At 41.9% G+C, this 17,792-nt stretch overlaps 1 protein-coding gene across 1 annotated transcript in view; it reads right to left on the bottom strand.

The window, feature by feature from the left end:
- RAPH1 (Ras association (RalGDS/AF-6) and pleckstrin homology domains 1) overlaps positions 1-17,792 on the bottom strand; it is a 293,904-nt gene that overhangs the window by 252,235 nt on the left and 23,877 nt on the right. The window contains exon 2 of the mRNA XM_066999108.1: positions 6,236-6,341. The gene's annotated coding sequence lies outside the window, so the exon portion shown is untranslated. The remainder of the gene's footprint in view (positions 1-6,235; positions 6,342-17,792) is intronic.

The following is a 17,792-nucleotide window of genomic DNA, read 5'->3' as shown; positions in this document are numbered from 1 at the left end:
AAACTCGACTGAGACTACCAGGAAGTTTGTGGGAACTGAACCCAGAAAGAAAATTCCTGTCTACACAGCCCTGGAAAAGAGCCAAGCAATTTATGGTTATAATAGATTAGAGCTCCTGCCCTAATTCTATTTGCTGATACCCAACTGCTTACTGCCTCATATCCTGTAAACTCAGACTGTGCACTGATGCACGCCCACATATGTGGCACCAGACTGACACCACTTTCATCGCTTCAGTCTAAGCCAGCTACAGATTTGGAAGCTTTTAGTCAGCAGCTAACTTGAGAGTTTCACTGTCTTTAATGGATACGAACAACATACGTTATGCCTTGTTACATACATTTTCTTGCTTTGCCAGTAAAAGCTTTCCTGTGGCCAGAGTACTGCGTGGCATGCTGACTTTGAGTGGGTGTTTGGCGACAAGCTGAAACAAGCTCTTAGCTCCCTACTTGAGGAAGTGTACCAAATTTTATCTTTTGATTTAAATTTTATGGCCTTCTAGAGTGGGACACTAGATCCTTTCCTGAGCTCCTGATACTTTTTTTCATGTTTTGGCCTGTTACATCTCAAGGGACACAATACAGCTGCTGCCTTCCACTCTCTTGGTTGGACCAAGATGGATAATGGGGAGACCTAAACAAACATTTCTAAAGCAAGCTTAGCAGTCTTCTTTTTGGCATACAGTATTTGACTGCTACTAGCCATTGCTGTTTTAGTCTTGCCTTTGCTTCTTTGTAATGTACAGAGGGCGTTTCTACTAGTTCGATTATTTTAAAAAACTGTTATTTTCTTGCTATGTGGAAGATTTGCATATATCACTCCTGCCAACTGCAATGGAAGTTACACATGTGAAAACCCTGGTGGCAGACTGTGATAAAGTAGATTTGACACACATCACTCTGCAGATAAGGATGCTACAAGACTTTGACATTTGGGCTGAAATGCTTCGAGGAAGGACTGTATATAATCAATAATGAAATGCAGATAGCTTGAGTGAAGTGGATGCCTAGAAGGTGACTGGCCTTGCAAGGAAGTTTCTGGCAGAGCTCATCCCATAGAAAAGAGCACAGACAGAAAAGGCAGGCCATTTTTGCCCCTCTACCGTTACTGGAGAATTAGTGCTACTAAAAGTAAAAAGGCAGAAGGATTGAAAAGGGGGAGGAGAGAGTGGGGAGAAAAACGGGGGAGAAAACAACCCCTCCAAGATCAAAAGGGGGGGCTGGAAGATTTTACTCTAGCATGACAGTTTGCCTGCTTCTTCCTCTCCCCTTCCATTTCATGAGAGACTTTGCCCTGAGTGCTTTGTGGAGGTTCCTTTTCTAAACAAGACACTGTGCCTCTACATACATGATTAAAAAGCAAGCAGTTACTGAAACGCCATACATCATTTCCCACGCCACCTGCATGAAGAATTTTGTCTGTCTTTACACTAAAGAAATGGCATTCTCTATTTACTTTGAGCGACAGATATACCTTCCACTAGGTTCTACTTGAAATAGTTTTGGCTATTACTCATAGCTGTTTCAGAACTATAATACTGATTTCCTTGCCACTACCCTGGTGATTGGTCATGCAGTACAGCCATTGCCTGTGAATGATGGCAGCTAACCTTGAAATCAAGCCAAACCTGTAGCGGGTTGCAGGACTTTGCTCAAAAAGATAGCCCCCTCAGTTTAGTGAACTTTAAATGGCGAGAATCTGCCTAAAGAAGCAGTGTTATCACCTGCAAATGAACTAACTCAGGGTTTGCAAATCTTTAGAGACCTTGAAGCCAGAAAAAAATTAGATGGAAATCTTAAAATCATCAAGCCTGGGAGAAGGCTTTAAATTTAGGTTTATGGTTTACTGTTTGCCACTTAATATCAACGCAATAAGGCCGTTCTCTACCCCATGAACATCTTTTAATGCTGAATTCTAATAGCCTGCTACCTCAGAAAGATGCAGATACTTTTTTCCATATATTATCCACAGACACAAAACCTTGCATCAAGTAGTTGTTCAGCATTCACAAGCATTATCTCCAGCCAGCTAAAACCAGAACTATCAACCTTGTGAAGAAATTGAAGATGTCTCAGATATCTGGTTAGATGACTGACTGCAGGTCAGCCTAGGAAAGCTTGGTATCTCAGGTGAAAAACCTAGCAGTTTTCATGTACTACTAGGGTCTGTGCTGATGCTTTCATAAAAAGATAGCACGCAAACTATTTGACAACAAACAAACCATGGGCTCTTAGCTTATGAAAAAAGAATCAGAAATACACTGAGCTAAAATATGGAGAGAACCGTATCTTCCATTAGATTTTATGGGCTCTATTTTTTGTAGCGAAAAGGGATCTTGAAAAGCCAGAGCACAAAGATGCAGGCATAAGACACTATAAGCAAGGATTATACAACAAACCAAACACCTCCATAGCTGTATGGTCCCCTTTCAAAGGTGATCCATGTGAGCTGATGAAATGCAAGGCCTCTCTGTGCCACACAATCGAGGACAAAGAAATTAATGTCAGAGGGCACTGAACTCCCTTTGCAAAGCTGCAGTTCCGTCAGCGCCAAGCTGGGCCCAGACTAATGTCTGTGCCCCAAAAGCCCAGGTGAAGCACTGCTAAGGCAGCTGTCCCTCTGTTGTGGTGACTTTGGGCTCTCTCTGGGCACAGCACGCTGCCTGCAGGGCACCAACACCAACATCTCTCAGCTGCGCTGCACAGGGCCATGCCACAGACGTCAGTGGCGAGGCTGGCAGACCTGTCCCAGGTGATCTATTGAAATCTCAGCTTGCCAATACCCCTCCAGTGCCCACCAACCAAGTCTTTTGGCGTAGCTGAGTGAAATCCCCCTCTCCACCCCTTGCCAAAACAATCCATCCTAATCTGTTCTAAACGTTGTCCCACTGCTGGCCCAGAATTTTTCCTCACCTCGCATCTTTTTCCTCCCACAAGAGGGCACCAACACTGCATCCTTTGACACTATTTCACAACGAAACGTGTACCTCAAAAGGAAACTGGGGGAGGGAGAAACAAGAGGGACTCAAGCAGCAGGTTTCAGATCTGCAGCAACCCCCTTTTCCTCGGGGCTCCGATTTTTATTTTTTTTTCCCAAGGTTTTGATTCAGAAACAACTCTGGTGACAGCTTCATGAAGCCACTAACAGGAGATGGTTGCGCAGAGCCACTAATAGGAGATGGTAGCTCACAGGCATATGTTTGATTTTCTTTTGCTATTTTGACTCTTGGCCCCCACTTCAAGCAGTGAGACTACAGAAAAGGATGTCTCTGGAGTTGGAAACCTTCACGGACCTTAGGAGGAACCAGTCGGAGAGCTGAGAAATACCAGACTCTAAATGTCTCTAGAAATAAAACATACATGAGACAGCCAACAGACAAATCTTATTCAGGGAAATCGGAGTGAAATAAAAACACAGTTAAAATTGCCATGGGACAGGGAGAATCTAGTGAATAGAGAAGAAGCTAAAAAAAGCCCTGGTAATGCATAACTTGACACAGTGACAGCCATGGGTGAGATAAGATAAATATGCGGAGAAAATGAAAATCAAGAAAGAAAAGGAATTACCTAGTGTAGTCTAAGGGTTTGTGATTACAAATACAGAAATAATTCCAGGGAAAGGAAAATGTAGGCTAAGTACCGAACAAGCTTCTTGTAGAAGATAGAGAGCCTACATGATCTTTTGCAGACAGTGAATATCTCTACCTTTAAGCCACTAATTTGGCTCCCTAATTCTGGAATTTGTAAATGTTGGGCTAGGCTTCAGTGGCTGGACACCGCTGCCAAGAGGGTGTTGCCTGGGATTCTGCTAGAGCTCTAGTTTATGCAAACTATTAACAGACACATTTTACATAACTGTGTGATGAGAGAATTCTAAGAAACCTGTGGAACGCTCTTTCCTCGTATCTCTTTCTCCACCTCCACTGCCTACAAGCAATACTTCCCAAGGTAAAGGCAGAACTGTTTTTACCAAGTCCTATAACTTGAGAACCAGGGACACTTCATGAAAGCAGTAGCAGATGTGGTCAAAACAGGTAAAAGCAAGTGCTTCTTTACACAATGGATAGTGAATTTCTGGTACTTGCTACTATAGGAGGTTGTGGAGGCAGGCATAGCAGCAGGTGAAATAAAGGTTCAGACAAATTCCTAGACAACGGGTACATAAATACAAAGTGAAAATTCTGGGCAGGGATTTGTTCTCTAACATCCTAATCTAATGATTCAGATGCTCAGGGAGTACAAGGGGTATGGACAGCAAATGGTGGCCAAGATTGTATGGTGTCCCAAAACAGCTGCTCCTACTGCCGCTCCTTAAGAGGGGCACTGAATGACAGACTGTTGGTCTGGCTCAGGAGTGCACTTCTACATGCTCTTGTTCACCTCTCCCACTCTTCTGATTTAGGTAGAGCTCTAATAACAGCAACTTTTAATGCTATGTTCACTTACAAAATGGTTAACTTAGAGGCTGTGTAGAAAGAGGGGTCAGTACAAAGCGGTGCACTTTGAATAGTTGATTTGAAAAAGGCCTAGTGACTATTTACTCGCCTTTGAAAGCCACCATGTTACAGGGTTTCAGAGGTGGATGCTGTACACAGAAAACCTGGTAAATGCAGTGTTAAATGTTGGTGGAACCATTTGCTCTCAGAGGATGCAATTTCAATAAGGTTTACGACCTTCACCAAAGTGCATCAGTTTGGCTTAAGCTTGTTTTGGCAACCAAACACCAAAGGAGAAGGGAGGGCGCTCTTGGCATTGTCCAAACATCCCATTCCAATGTTTTTTTTCAAGGAAACATTTTTATTTTTCTTGTTTTGATCGGGCTTCAAGAACATTTTAAGTATAAGGTATAAATAAAAAAGGCAAAATCAAACTTTTATGTGTAGTGGTCTAGGGATTCTGAGTCACTTTGACTCTTACAGAACACAAAACTGCACTGAACAGTCAAAGACTGAATATATCCAATCTTAACAGGCACAGAAATGGTATATAAAAAGGTAACGCTTAATGCTTTATGGTACGTGAATAGCCATCATGTCCTCATTGTTTTCTTTACATGAAGGTCTCACTAGGGAAACTCATCGAGGAAAGTTTAGTGTTTAGAGGCACACAGAGCCGGTAAACCTAAGTCATTGCAGGGGAAGGCCTCAAAAGAAGTGCTCCTGGACAAGGCTCTAATTTTCCCAATGTCCATAAAGGAATGCCTTTCAGGACCATATATTTATTGCACAGAGACCAAATCCTGTAATTTCTCTTCACGGGACTAGGCAAAGGACTTAGTTCTGTTAGAAACAATTAGATTATTTAGAAAATCAGTTCTGCAAGGAAGACTCCAACTCTGATTCAGAGAATTCAGTTTCTGGATCTACCTCTTGCACGGCCTTACGCAAGTCATGTACTCAGCCCTGTAGGTACTGGCAGTGATGGGTAGACCACACCAGTGAAGTTACACTAGAGTATGCACCTAATCCAATGCACCAAAAAACTCCATTTTCTCTGTCAGGCTTGAAACCTCCTTACCTGTGAGAAGCGATATTTCCCTGCCTTATGAGGAGGAAGGGGGTATCACGTCAGAGAGAAAATCCACTAATAATTGTGAAGTATTCAAATGCTTTAGTGGTGTAGGCGGCAGGAAGAGAGCTGAATTGTTATCATAGCCTATTTACACCTACTCATGGACATACTGATTCATATCAGGAGCATCTGGAGAATACACTGGATTGCATTTATTGTTTTTCATTACAAGTATGAAAGTGGTGTTTGAATTTAGTAAACCCTTCTATGGTTTTTCATGCACCTCTTCTCTCCTGAGGTGTATTTCTTGAAATGACTCTTGTAGCTTTTGTTCTGAAAGTAACTTTGAATAAAAACTACCGAAACTTATAGTAGTTCCTGTACTATTTTTGACACATTTTACAATTCAATCCCAGGTTTCACATTAAACAGTTCCACTGCCTGTTTTTAAGGCAAGGCAGACAGCACAGCTTCATTCAAATGACTACTGACATCCCAAGTTGCATAAAACGACATAAGAACAGGCTTTTGTCCTAGACTTACCCTATAGGGTGTCACAGAACAGGTAGCCAGTTACTCACTAATTTGGGATTTGCATAAGTGATACTTCTTTCTGTCACGGCAAACGTTTTTCCCCCAGGAGTTATTTGGGGTTCATACCAGCAGATTCAAAGTATTTAAAATGGGGAAAGAGAAGTCTGGAATAGTAATATTAAAACACTTACCATGTTCCATGCATTAGCACAGTAAATGCTGTAGAAGTTAAATTGTCTGTGGACTCAGCATGGACAAGGTGCCAGGAATCTGCAAGCTCTAATCTCATCTCTGAAGCTGTAGAAATAAGCATAAGAGAATTAACTCATCACACTTTATTGCTTGAAAGCATCCATAAACTAAAATTGTATTTCAGATATTCTTCCATAATTGATTCACAGTTTTACTACAGTTATTTTCTTAATGGCCTTTCCAGGCCATAACTCTTAGTCCATAAGCCTGTCCAAAACATGGAAGCTTGTTTCCTCACCCATTGCTGGAAGTAGCAGGACAGGAGACATGTTCCAAGTGAACAAAACTCCTTATCATTTTACCATGAATTTTTGTTTGCCCCAGGATTTTTTAGCTGTACCCAAAAAAGTATTTCATAAGCTCCTCTTGGTGTCAGAATTCGTTACAAAATCTCCAGCCTAGGAGATGTTTCCATCCTTTCTTCTTTTCCCTTTTTCTTTTTTTAAAGTGAGATAATGCTTGAGAAAGATGCCAGATCAAAAGCCCTCAAGTCCTCCTTGTTACACTCCAAATCCCACGTCGAGAAACACTCATCTCCCCTCTCAGGCATGACTCTTAACCCTCTGTCTAATACAATAATTGAAACCTGCTCCCAGGCTCTCCTGTGCTCAGCCATCTCCCTTGAAATTCTCAAATAGGATGCCCAGCTGTTGGCCTTTGAACCTGCAATGAGTATATGGAAGTCAAAGTAATTAGTTTAATATATCTAGAGAGCATACAAGTTCCTCTCATGTCTGGATCTGATCCTGCAAGGGGCTGCATATCCTCAGCTGCCTTTGACTGAGAAGGCCATGCATAGCTAAAATTAAAACTCTGAATGGAAGAAGAATGCTAATATTACAGAAATGGTAGATAAAGAGATTTTGCATTAGTAAAAATAAAATTTAAAAAATGTAGAAGATGGTGTAGAATGATAACAAAAGATAAAATTAACAGCAAGGAATGACATCGAGGAAAACTAAAAGAATGCAGCTGATAATAAAGACAGTGATGAAGATTATAATACTAATTCCCAAGGTATGAAACTTGGCAATACACCTCTTAGTAAAATCCTGGCTTGTCAGAGTAGAATCAAAATTGTAAGGGATAACTTTAGGCGGAAGTTTATATTGTTATCTCTTGGGAGGGACATGTCAGCACTGCTAGCACTTGCTGAGATGGAGAAAGAGGTATCTAAACCAAAGCACTCGAGGCACTTCTCTTTAACCCCAAGGCACCTGCTGGTACATAGGAAGATGATCTGCAAATACAGGTCCCAATTTCAGGGAAGTGGAACTCCTACCAGCTCCTTTTGCTTCTTATGAGCCTGTAAAGGCCTCCCTCTCCTCTCAGGACACCTGTTAGCCATGCCAGATCTCTGCCTTCCACAGCCGGAGCTGCTGCCTGCTGATCTGCTCATGTCTCTTGAATTGGGAGGGAGCTGCTGAGATCTCTGAGGATTCCTCTGCCTGTAAGTTCTGACAGTGAAATAAGAACCCTTGTTGAAGAGCACTGACACCTTCACAAACAAGGCAACAAACCTCACAAAGTAAGGGTTTTCCCAGAATAACAAAATATAAGGGAAAGGGACACAGGCATTCAGAGAAGAACACAGTTCCACTGGGAAGAGTCTTAAGGCAATTTTTGAACAATCCGGACACATTATTGCACTTTCTATCAAACTTACTGTATTTTTCTTGAGCTTTTATTGTTCTTGTACTTTTTCTTGAAGAAGCAAAATAAGATGGTACTAAGATTTTCAATAAAAACACTATATTTGTTACAAGCTCTTCCACCTCCCAAGAAAACAGGCTGCAACAGTACCCTGTTTTATAGAGGAGGTGACGGTTCGACTTTCAAAGCCCGTTTTTCAAACATCTTCACTGTGTCTACATCACTGTTTAGAGAAATAGATTGTCCTCCACATGTTTTTCCCATCTATTTTGGTTTTTTAATTGCAGTGGCTATAGTACTAGGCCAGACTTGAGATATTTGCATTATAAGAGTTGACTGTAGCCTCTTAACTAACCTGTTGCATAAATTTTGATTCAGCAATATATTACATGCTGGATTCATTCTTTACATTAATGGAAATGCAGCTTTTAGTGCAGTTGGAATACAGTGCTGGAAATTTTGATTCAACAGCAGATTATCTGCTGAATTCGTTTGTAATATTAATGGAAATTTTAAGTGCTGTTGGAAGATGTCACTGGAAGATTTTTTTTCTTTTTCATTCCACAGTGTTTTCAAAAAGACATTTTTTAAAAGTTGCAGCACATCTAAATGACACAGCAAAGAGATGGAGCTCTAGTTAATTCACCAAAAGCCCTGGGTTCAGATACCCTGGTATCACAGACTTCCAAGGGCTTAACTTCACTCTTCTGAATTGTGAGCTTGGACTGCTGGGGACTGACCTGCTACGATCTGCTGCAAGCAGCTGTGGTGCGGAAAGGGTTTCAGCAGAAGAGTAACCTGCATAGTTAAAATCTCTGTGGTCTCCTGGGTGTTTTGAGGAAGGACTATAAACTGCATGGGCACATTTAGCAGAAAGGACTTCATGGGCCTGCAAGTACCTCTAGGTTGGCCAGGAAATGCAGGCTTCATTTTTTCCACACTGTGTCTTTCTGGAGGGAGGGAAGATGCAGGGGCAAGTACAGAATGTATACGTAGCAGCAAGAGAACAGGACGGAACAGGACGGAACAGAACAGAACAGAACAGAACAGAATAGAATAGTCCATTTGGAAGAGGCTTTCCAAGATCATCTAGGCCAACTGCCTGACCTTTTCAGGGCTAAACAGAAGCAATGACAGAAGCAGCTGTGAGAAGACAGCGTGGGCCTGGTTACTACAAGTCCTATCAATAACCCATAAAAAAAGCCCTGTGAGAAGTGCCCTTTACTTTCCACAAGCCACTTCACACTGGGCCTGAGATTGCTGTAATCTTTTGGAAGAGGTCTCCAACATGGGCTGTTTTAGCCTTTGGGGCAATGCCTGGTTGGCTAAGACCATGGTAAAATTGCTTAAACCCCCATGGCAGGAGAAGTAAGAGGATTTCCCCCAAATGATCCATATTCTCAGTCTCTCTTTCCTTCCCACAAAAGCACCTGAAGCCTTGCAGCTGCTCGGCTGCTTCCTTTCTACCATGGTGTGCTCAGGGCTGCTCAGAAACCCATCAGGAGCCCAAGCTCATTCTATCAGAGAGGTGTGGGATTTTCTGTCTCACACATCATGATAGTCAGTGTGTAGATGCTATTAAAATTAGGAGCCACCTGCATGTGGTTTCAGAGCTCTGGAGAATCCAGCTGAGCTTGTAAGATAGGAGGAAGGGAGGGTGAGTGGCTGCCAGGGCCCAGATATCCCCAGTGTATGAACGCATAGGGGGTAGTCATGAAGCGCATTGATCCTCTTGCTAGACGCTGGAAGAAAGCCCAGACCTCTGCAGGCTGAGAACCGTTCTGTGCCAGTAGAGCCACCAGGATGGCTGACTTGCAAAATTAGAACAACTCATAGAAATATGGACATTTTATGATCACAAATATGCCATTCAGAAACAGGTTTTCAAATGAAAGCACACAGTTCCTTCTCAGTATTGTAAAACGCTGCAGCTTAGTCCTATCTCTGCCTGAAGGCGAAGTTCCAAGTGCATTAATCAGTACCACAGAGGTGACTTGGTTCTCCGTGGACACTGCAACTCCTGAGGAGGGGCATCCTGGACGGATTTCCCTACTGCAATTATTCCAAACTCTTCAGAGATATGGGCATTAGCAACAACATACGTGTAAGAGTCTCTAAGTCACAAAAAATGCTGCTGAACATGACTGTCACACTTTGATTTTTTGCTGACATCTCATTTCCTCTCTTGTTTTGTGGTGAAGGTATAATCATAGGTTTATTACCTAGTCATCCTTCCTGTGGTAACAGATGGAAGTAACAAACACAGCAGAAAAAAGGATTATTAACATCTATGGCAAGCTTTTCAATACTCTGGCCATTAATTTTGAGTACTGCAAGCTGGAAGTTATTATCACGTCCAAATGCACCCAATCTCCAAAGAAAGGTAAATAAATAACATAAAGAACGGATATGTTTGATAGAGTATTGATCCAGAAAGAGAGAGAAAATATTTGAAAATGTATACAACAATAAAATATTTTAGGAATAATACAATTAAAAAACCTGACATAAAAATTACTAGTTTTATGGCCAAGCACTTGATTTTAACTACGTTGGGTTTCAGCTGCAGAAGAAATTGGTTGTTTCTGAACAATGGGCTTTTACATGAGCAGTTGCCTCCTGCAGCTGTAAGCTCAAAGCCTGCTTTTGGATACAGAAAGAATTTGGTGATCCTAGCCCTGCTCCTTTTTTCATGTAGCTCATAAAACACACTGACAAACTGGCTGTCCCGTTGCAAAAAAATGTAAGATTGGATTAACAGGATTCAGGGTTGAGGTGCACTGGCTGAACTACAAGCTGAAGCTTGTACAGAACATGCATTGTGTCTGGTTCAAACCAGAGCAATTAGCTGTTCACTTTCATGAGTATTAAATGCACTCATAATTAAAATTTAAAAGTGTGAAGTCTACACTATTTTTTCCAAGCCCCAATTATGAGTAATAAGATTTAAGTTTAAGTTTAACTTGTCTCTTAATAGAGGGTAAAGAGCTGTTATAAATCAGTCAAATAGGAATTGCCATTGAAGAGCTATTACTGAAGAATTGCTGTCGAAGTAAAAGTAATTAATATCTGTCACTGCAAACAGTTAACTACAGAAAACTTTCCTGCTTAACTACCAGCACTATTAAACCACCAGGACTTACATCATCAAAAGAAAAAGTAGGAAAGAACACACTGTCTCTTTTGACACCAGCTTTTATCTCCTGCTCTGGTGAGATTCTGAAATCTTTTTTCAAGAAATCTGACCAGACAGAACCGAAGCCGGGTCTGGCTGCCCAATTAGCTCCAGTAATGTGGTGTCGGATCACGCTCTCTAAAACCTTCCCCTTAACTGAACTTTTGGATCACAAAAACACAGAAAGAGACACTCTTTGAAGAAACTGAGAGGGTGACAAATATTGCTCAAGTGACCTGGAGATGGCTCTGCTGCCCTTGGGCCCAGAAGTGGCAGCCTGCCTCCGGGATCACACCGAGGCACCTGGGGTCTCCTCCACGACTGCTTGAAATGGGGGAGCGCTGTCCATGTGCAACAGCAGGAATCAAGCCCACTCACTAATTTCTGCCCCCGGTCCCTGGTGATATATATTTGCTCCAATAAAGCACTTGTGCCTTCGCACACATGTATTACTGTGGCAAAAGAGATAAAAACACACCTTAAAAGATCTAAAGGACAAGATCTGATGGCTGCTTAGTGCAATATTAGGATTATTCTCTTTGTTTTCAGACAACTTCTCAGCATTAAATGCACATTCTTATTAGTGGAGCACTCACCGGATGAGTTTTATGGGTTAATGCTTCAAAACACACTAGATAACACACTGGGATCTGTCCCAGCCCTGGAAACCTGGAGCAGCCTCTCTGAAGAAAGCTTTTGATTGTTCATTCAGAAGTCCTTATCAGAGACTTAGCAGAAATGTTTGCAGTGCGAACATCAAGGCTCTGAGCAAGCTAACATAATTTGTAAGCTAGCCCTGCTCTGAGTGGGGATCGGACAAGATGACCTCTAAAGGTCCCTGCTAACCAGAACTGGTCTCTGTTTCTAGGACCATGCTTTGTGTTCCACTGCACGTACAGAATACCTGACAGTAAATGTATATAACGTGATTAGCCCCTAATCAACCATTTGATTTAAAACAACAACAAACCAGCATTTCTACTTTGATTGTACTCTTCTGGTAGCAATTCCCCAGTGATAGCTTTCCTGAAAAGCTATTTTTATCACCTGTAACTGTAAACCATGTATACAAAATATTTTCCCGGCATAATTAAATGATAAACAAAGTTACATTTTCTCTTGAAAAATATTCTTTGTCTCTACCTCTCTCCTTTTGGCCTGACATGTCAGATTTTCCATGCCCAGTAGCTACCAGTATGGGACTTCAGGTTGGTGGCAGTCCTGCCTCCACTCACACCAAGGTGAGGGGCCCACAGACACCGACATTTCTCCTAGGCACCTCAGAGCCAGGCAGATGTTGGCAAACTGCAAGGAATCCAAAGAGAAGCAACAAACCTGACTAACATAGTGGAGTGACAGATTTACAGAGCTTAAATACATCAAGTTAAAAAATTTGGCCATATGATGACTAAGGAAGGGGATATTAACTATACTTAGTATGGCTTTCTTTTAGTCTTTGAGAAGGTAAAAGGCTCAAGGCAGAAAAGTGTCCGTCTACATAGACTTGAGAAACAGTTTTAAATGGTCCAACAGGTTCTAATGGGAACGGACTGAAAATGCAGGTTTCTCAGGCGTACAAACCAGGACGGTGGACAAATCACTCACTTTAAGAGAGAAACATTTCTTTATATGAGCAGAGGATCCCAGCCTTTCTGATTTTGATCTGGGTGCTTGACTGAGCACAGAAGTGACAGACCACGCTTTCCTGTACTCTCCCTCCACTGCTAACCCACTATGCTGAGAAAGCAGACAGGATGGGAAAATATAAGGAAGATGATCCAAAGACCAGAGGAAATAAAAAGGAACTGGTTTTAGTGTAGGAAACAGGGGAAGGGCTGAGAATCTTTGTCCTGTTAGGAAATTAGTCTGAGGAAATGGTTTCAGCTGGAGAGCTCTGGCAACGGCACATGCTTGGCTTTCCTATGCATAAACTCCTCCACATTGCCTACCTGACTAGCAGAAATCTCCTTAAGAGGTTGCAAAAAAGGCCAACATGCAGGTCCACTATGTTTCTCCCCCTTCTAGACAGTCCGAGTAATTGAGACAGCAAAACCTGCTTTGGCTCTGCAGTTTTCAGCTGACCGCTGGAGAGGAGCGGAGCCACCTCCCATCCATCTGTGCCATGGAGGTGAATTACTGTGCAAGCCATGATTAGTTAATCCATTGTTTTGGACGAACATTCCTTAGCATTCCCAAGAAAAGAGAATATTTTACTTTTCAGTTCATAATAAAGACAGTCAAAATACTCAACTGTTCGCAGTTACTATGGTAACTGCTGGCAATTTATTTTAAAAGGGGGAAAAACTAATTTTTTCACTTGTTACTCAGTTTAGTTTTGTTTTCTTTACTTGAAATCTGCTATTACATGTAAAACAGCTACCAAACACCATTGTCACAGCTAGCTCAAAGATGCAGAGAGATCCAAAAGGCCAGATCCTGCCTGCTGACCTTGAACTGAAGTTTCACTGACTTCAGCAGAACTACTTGGAAGAACAGCTCAGCAGGATGAAGTTTAAAAACCTCTGTCTTTTGTATGCCTTCTTCCATTTACTGTGTTGCGAAAACAACACTGCCAGTTCAAGAGCTCTTTATCTGATAAAGGTCCGAGCTCAGCTTCAGATTCAAGCTCACCAACCTCAACTTGAAATTGGGAGTGAGGATTTGTTACTACTCAGCTGATCATCACATTTTCAGCAGTAAACCAGCATTCCTCATTCTTGCTTTGGTAAATGCCATTGTAGTCCCGTCATGTTTAATGCTGCTACCACCTGTACAAAACATATAAAATCTGGAAACTTCAGGTCCTTCCATATATTTTCCTTTCTACAAAATCAAAGCTGCTTGATGCCGGAAGCATGAATGCCATTCTTCATTTTGGAAAAAAAATAATAGCTTTTGTCTTCATAACAAGCCAAATGAAAACCACCAAACTTAAATTTTGTTCCAAATTTTGCAGCTGGATGCAACATCAGTGTAATGTCATGAGGCTGGAGGAGACGGAGAGGCAAATCTATCTTTAATGACAAAGCAACATGTATGCATGTGAATCTGTTTTACTGATTTTACAGGTTGGAAGGGAATATAATGATCATTTAGCCTGACCTTCTATGCTACACAGGTCTTCTGTGCTATGAACTTCGCCCAGAATATAAAATATATTTCTACTCAAAAATATAGCCTACTGTAACATGCGAACATTTGGGAACCATTAGCGGCATAAATGAAGTATCGGAGACAGGCTGTGACATCAAGAACAAGCAAAGCCAAACAGTTTAAATGAAGACAGAGAAAATACCAAGACACAGTCTAAATTTGTAGTTAAAAAGAACAAACTGGCAAGCACCTTAAAGTGATGTTATGAAGGGAAGGGGAATTGGCACAACTTCATGGAAGTTAAGTAGTTGTTCTTGGAAATCAACTAAAATACATGGCATGGAAACATGCAATGATAAGAACTATTTGGCATTCTGATCCTATTCATAAAAAAGCATTTCTACTTTAATAAATCAGGCTGTTTTAGGAAGTGCTGACTTTGTACATTTTGGCTTTAGCAACAGTACCTCAATAATGTTTAGGAAATAAACTTCACAGGAAAACCTCGGGTGTTCAATTAGTTTTAAATGTTTTAGGGTAGGAACTGAGATAATGAAATTATAAGGATAATGGTGGCTTAATGCTTTGCGGCTCACAGGAGATTTATATGTTCCAACATAACCTCAAGCTGTACATATGGCATTAGAGAGAAAAAAAAAAATGAAGGAAAAAAAAAATAAAAGGTTTGTGGTTGGAGGAACAAAATGGGCTCTGACTGCAGTGGGTGTTTTCTGGCTTCTCGTTTTTGTTGGTTTTGGGGTACTGGTGCTTTGTTGGGCTGAAGTGACTAGGAAATGCTGCTCTTTCAAATGCCATCTTTACTGCTGCCCAAGCCTCTGAAACCATGAACAATGTTAACTGAACAGCATCTAAACACACCAGGACTTATTTTGCAAGAGTCATTTCCTCTCTATGTAAATTATGCTCAGAGGGAATGCAGTGCAAACCACAAGCCTGAAGAAGCCTGCAAAAATATGTCTGGCCCTCTCTCAAAGTGCAGCTACGAAAAAACAAGGGGGTTAACTTTTGCCGTGCAAACTGTGGGAGCTGGGGAGAGGTGGGGGATGTGGAGACGGCAGGGGAGCAGTGAGCAAGGGAGAGAGAGTGGGCTCCTGCTGGGTGATTTGGAGCTTTGCAGCTCCAATTTAGCAGCCAAGGGTGGCTGTTTTCCCCTCTCATTCTCTGGCTGCAATTCAGTCATGCATTTTTCCTTGTAGAAAAGGGCCTCTTACTCTGAGCACTCCCAGTATCCCCCAGAAATGCTCCTGTCAGATTTCTTGGGAAGTCTGGAAGGTACTTGTTAAACCACGTTCAAACAGTGGAAAATTTTGAGGTTTTAATTTGAAATAAGATTGCCTTGAAAAAGGAGGACACTATTTTGGGAAAGCAAAAACAGAGGGAAGGCTATCATCCCTGAAGACCTCATGGCAGGAGAACAAACTTCAGGAATCCCCCGTGTGCTACGTGGTGAGCTGGCTTCCTTTTCCCTCTTAGGAGCAAAGGCAGCTCTGGGCCAGGTGGGGGCCTCCTGGAGACCTCGAGCTGCCAGAGCCAGGGGCTGCAGGCTCTCGGAGCATACAAGGGAGCCTGCCTGCAGCTTTTGCGGCTGTTCAGCTCTTCTGCCTTTCCAGGGCAGGGATGCTTCCAGCCAGATTGCCATAAATAAATCCAAGACAGTGCGGGTGGAAAATCCTTAGCATCTGCAATGGATCTTTAAGCTATTGACAATACAATGAAGAAGGAGAGGGAGAAAAGGGGGTGAACAGAGTCCCCCAGGGATGAAGAAACTCAGCACAAAGCCAGCTGACACTCCCAGAAAGAGCCATTCAAATCCCTGATATCAAAAAGTCATAATATTTGAAGTATGCAAACCTCTGGCTCACACTCCCTTCTCCACTTCGAGAGCCCAAGGGGAACCCTGCAGATCCATTTAAACCAATAGGAATTGGACCTCATGCCAAATTGCTGGTACAGGGGTGGACTGAGAGCGCAGGAGAGGAAGAGATGATCTCATCTTCACGTGTAGTGTCACAGCCCACCCGCTGACAGCTCACTATCTCTGAAGCTAAAGGAAATTAAAAGAAGTTGGTACACATAAGTATTGCACATCTCTTTGTTGTCCTTCATGGTAAAACTGACTCCTGTGTACTCATTATACAACACCAGGTTCTTTGGAAGAAACCTAATTTCATGTCTCTTCAAGGTCATACAAGCCATAAAGATAGCACCTTGCAATCTCCGAGGACTGCCCAGAGATTCATTCCTGGCAAGGAAGAATGCCCTGTGGACATGGCAAGAAGGGAACTCAGGGAAGTGAGTTCTCCTTTCCTCTTTGCCTCAACAATCCCGAGCAAATCAGTTCTTTTCCCAAGTTTTGGTTCTCCCGTTTGCGAAATGCAACATCTCCTACCACTGCTCACCCTTCTGATTTAGGCTCCTCAAGGCAGTGACTACCATGTTCTGTGCACTTACCCAATGGCCAGCAAAGCAGCACTACTCTGAGCTGCTCCAGCAGCAGTGAGTGCATGAACTCCCTGATTCCACTCATCTCTACTATTCGACTATATGGTGGCCCACATGCAATGGATTATTATAATTTCATGCAGACGTATTCATGTTGACTCACTCAGCAAAGTTTTTAGATCAAATATTTTGTTGGAATCTCAGCTCATTTTGCAGATGAATGAATACACACCCAAGCTGTGTAATATCTTTTTTTTTTTTTTTTTTTGCTGGACCACTGATAGTAAAAGAGGGGTGTACTATAAATTTGAGAACAGCTCTAAGAGCCCATTTAGCAGCCTTTTCACTTATATATAGAGAGCACTCAAAGGAAAACACTATTCCCTGACTGCTGCAATGAAGGTCTCATCAGCTCTTTGATCTGACCTATGCCTGTTTGAGGAATGACAGCAGAGGGCTTTCAAGGAAAACATGGACCAGTTGCAGAGAACCCAAAGGAGAAAACCAACAATGATCATATGTCTAGAAGAATGTGATTTACAGGGAAAGATGAAATGAATTGGGACTGCTTCGTCTAAAAGACACTTGGAGAAGACATGATAACAGTCTTCCAATACGTAAAAGACTGCTTCACAAATGAGAGGGATGACCTGTTCCTCACGGTGGATATAATGAGAAGTAATGGATTTAAATTGCTGCATGGCAGACCTAGGTAGGATATTGAGAAGAGCTCTCTAAGGATATAAAGCATTGGAATAGATTGACTAGGGAGATTGTACGGTCTCCATTATAGGGAGACAAAAAATGGCTTAAGTATAACCAATCCCTCTTTGGGACTGAGGGACGCAATAGATGACCTCCTTCCCAATCCTGTGAGTCTTTGTGCTCCCAGATCTATCTTCATGTATAATGCAGGAACTCTGCACACTGAGCAATGGAGATAATAGAGAAACCAGCATAAAGGAAATCTTGCACTGAATGAAATCATCACTACTTGAAGTATAGGAAGTACTTTTAAAGAGCTTTATTTTATTGGTTATTATTCATTTTATTTCAGGTATTCATTTTATTGCTTGTTACACACAGGGCGGAATATTGGATCCAGAAAGAAG

The sequence above is a fragment of the Anser cygnoides genome, chromosome 6, assembly GCF_040182565.1.
Source record: "Anser cygnoides isolate HZ-2024a breed goose chromosome 6, Taihu_goose_T2T_genome, whole genome shotgun sequence".
NCBI classification, from domain to species: Eukaryota; Metazoa; Chordata; class Aves; order Anseriformes; family Anatidae; genus Anser; species Anser cygnoides.
This window is presented reverse-complemented; position numbering and strand designations above follow the sequence as displayed.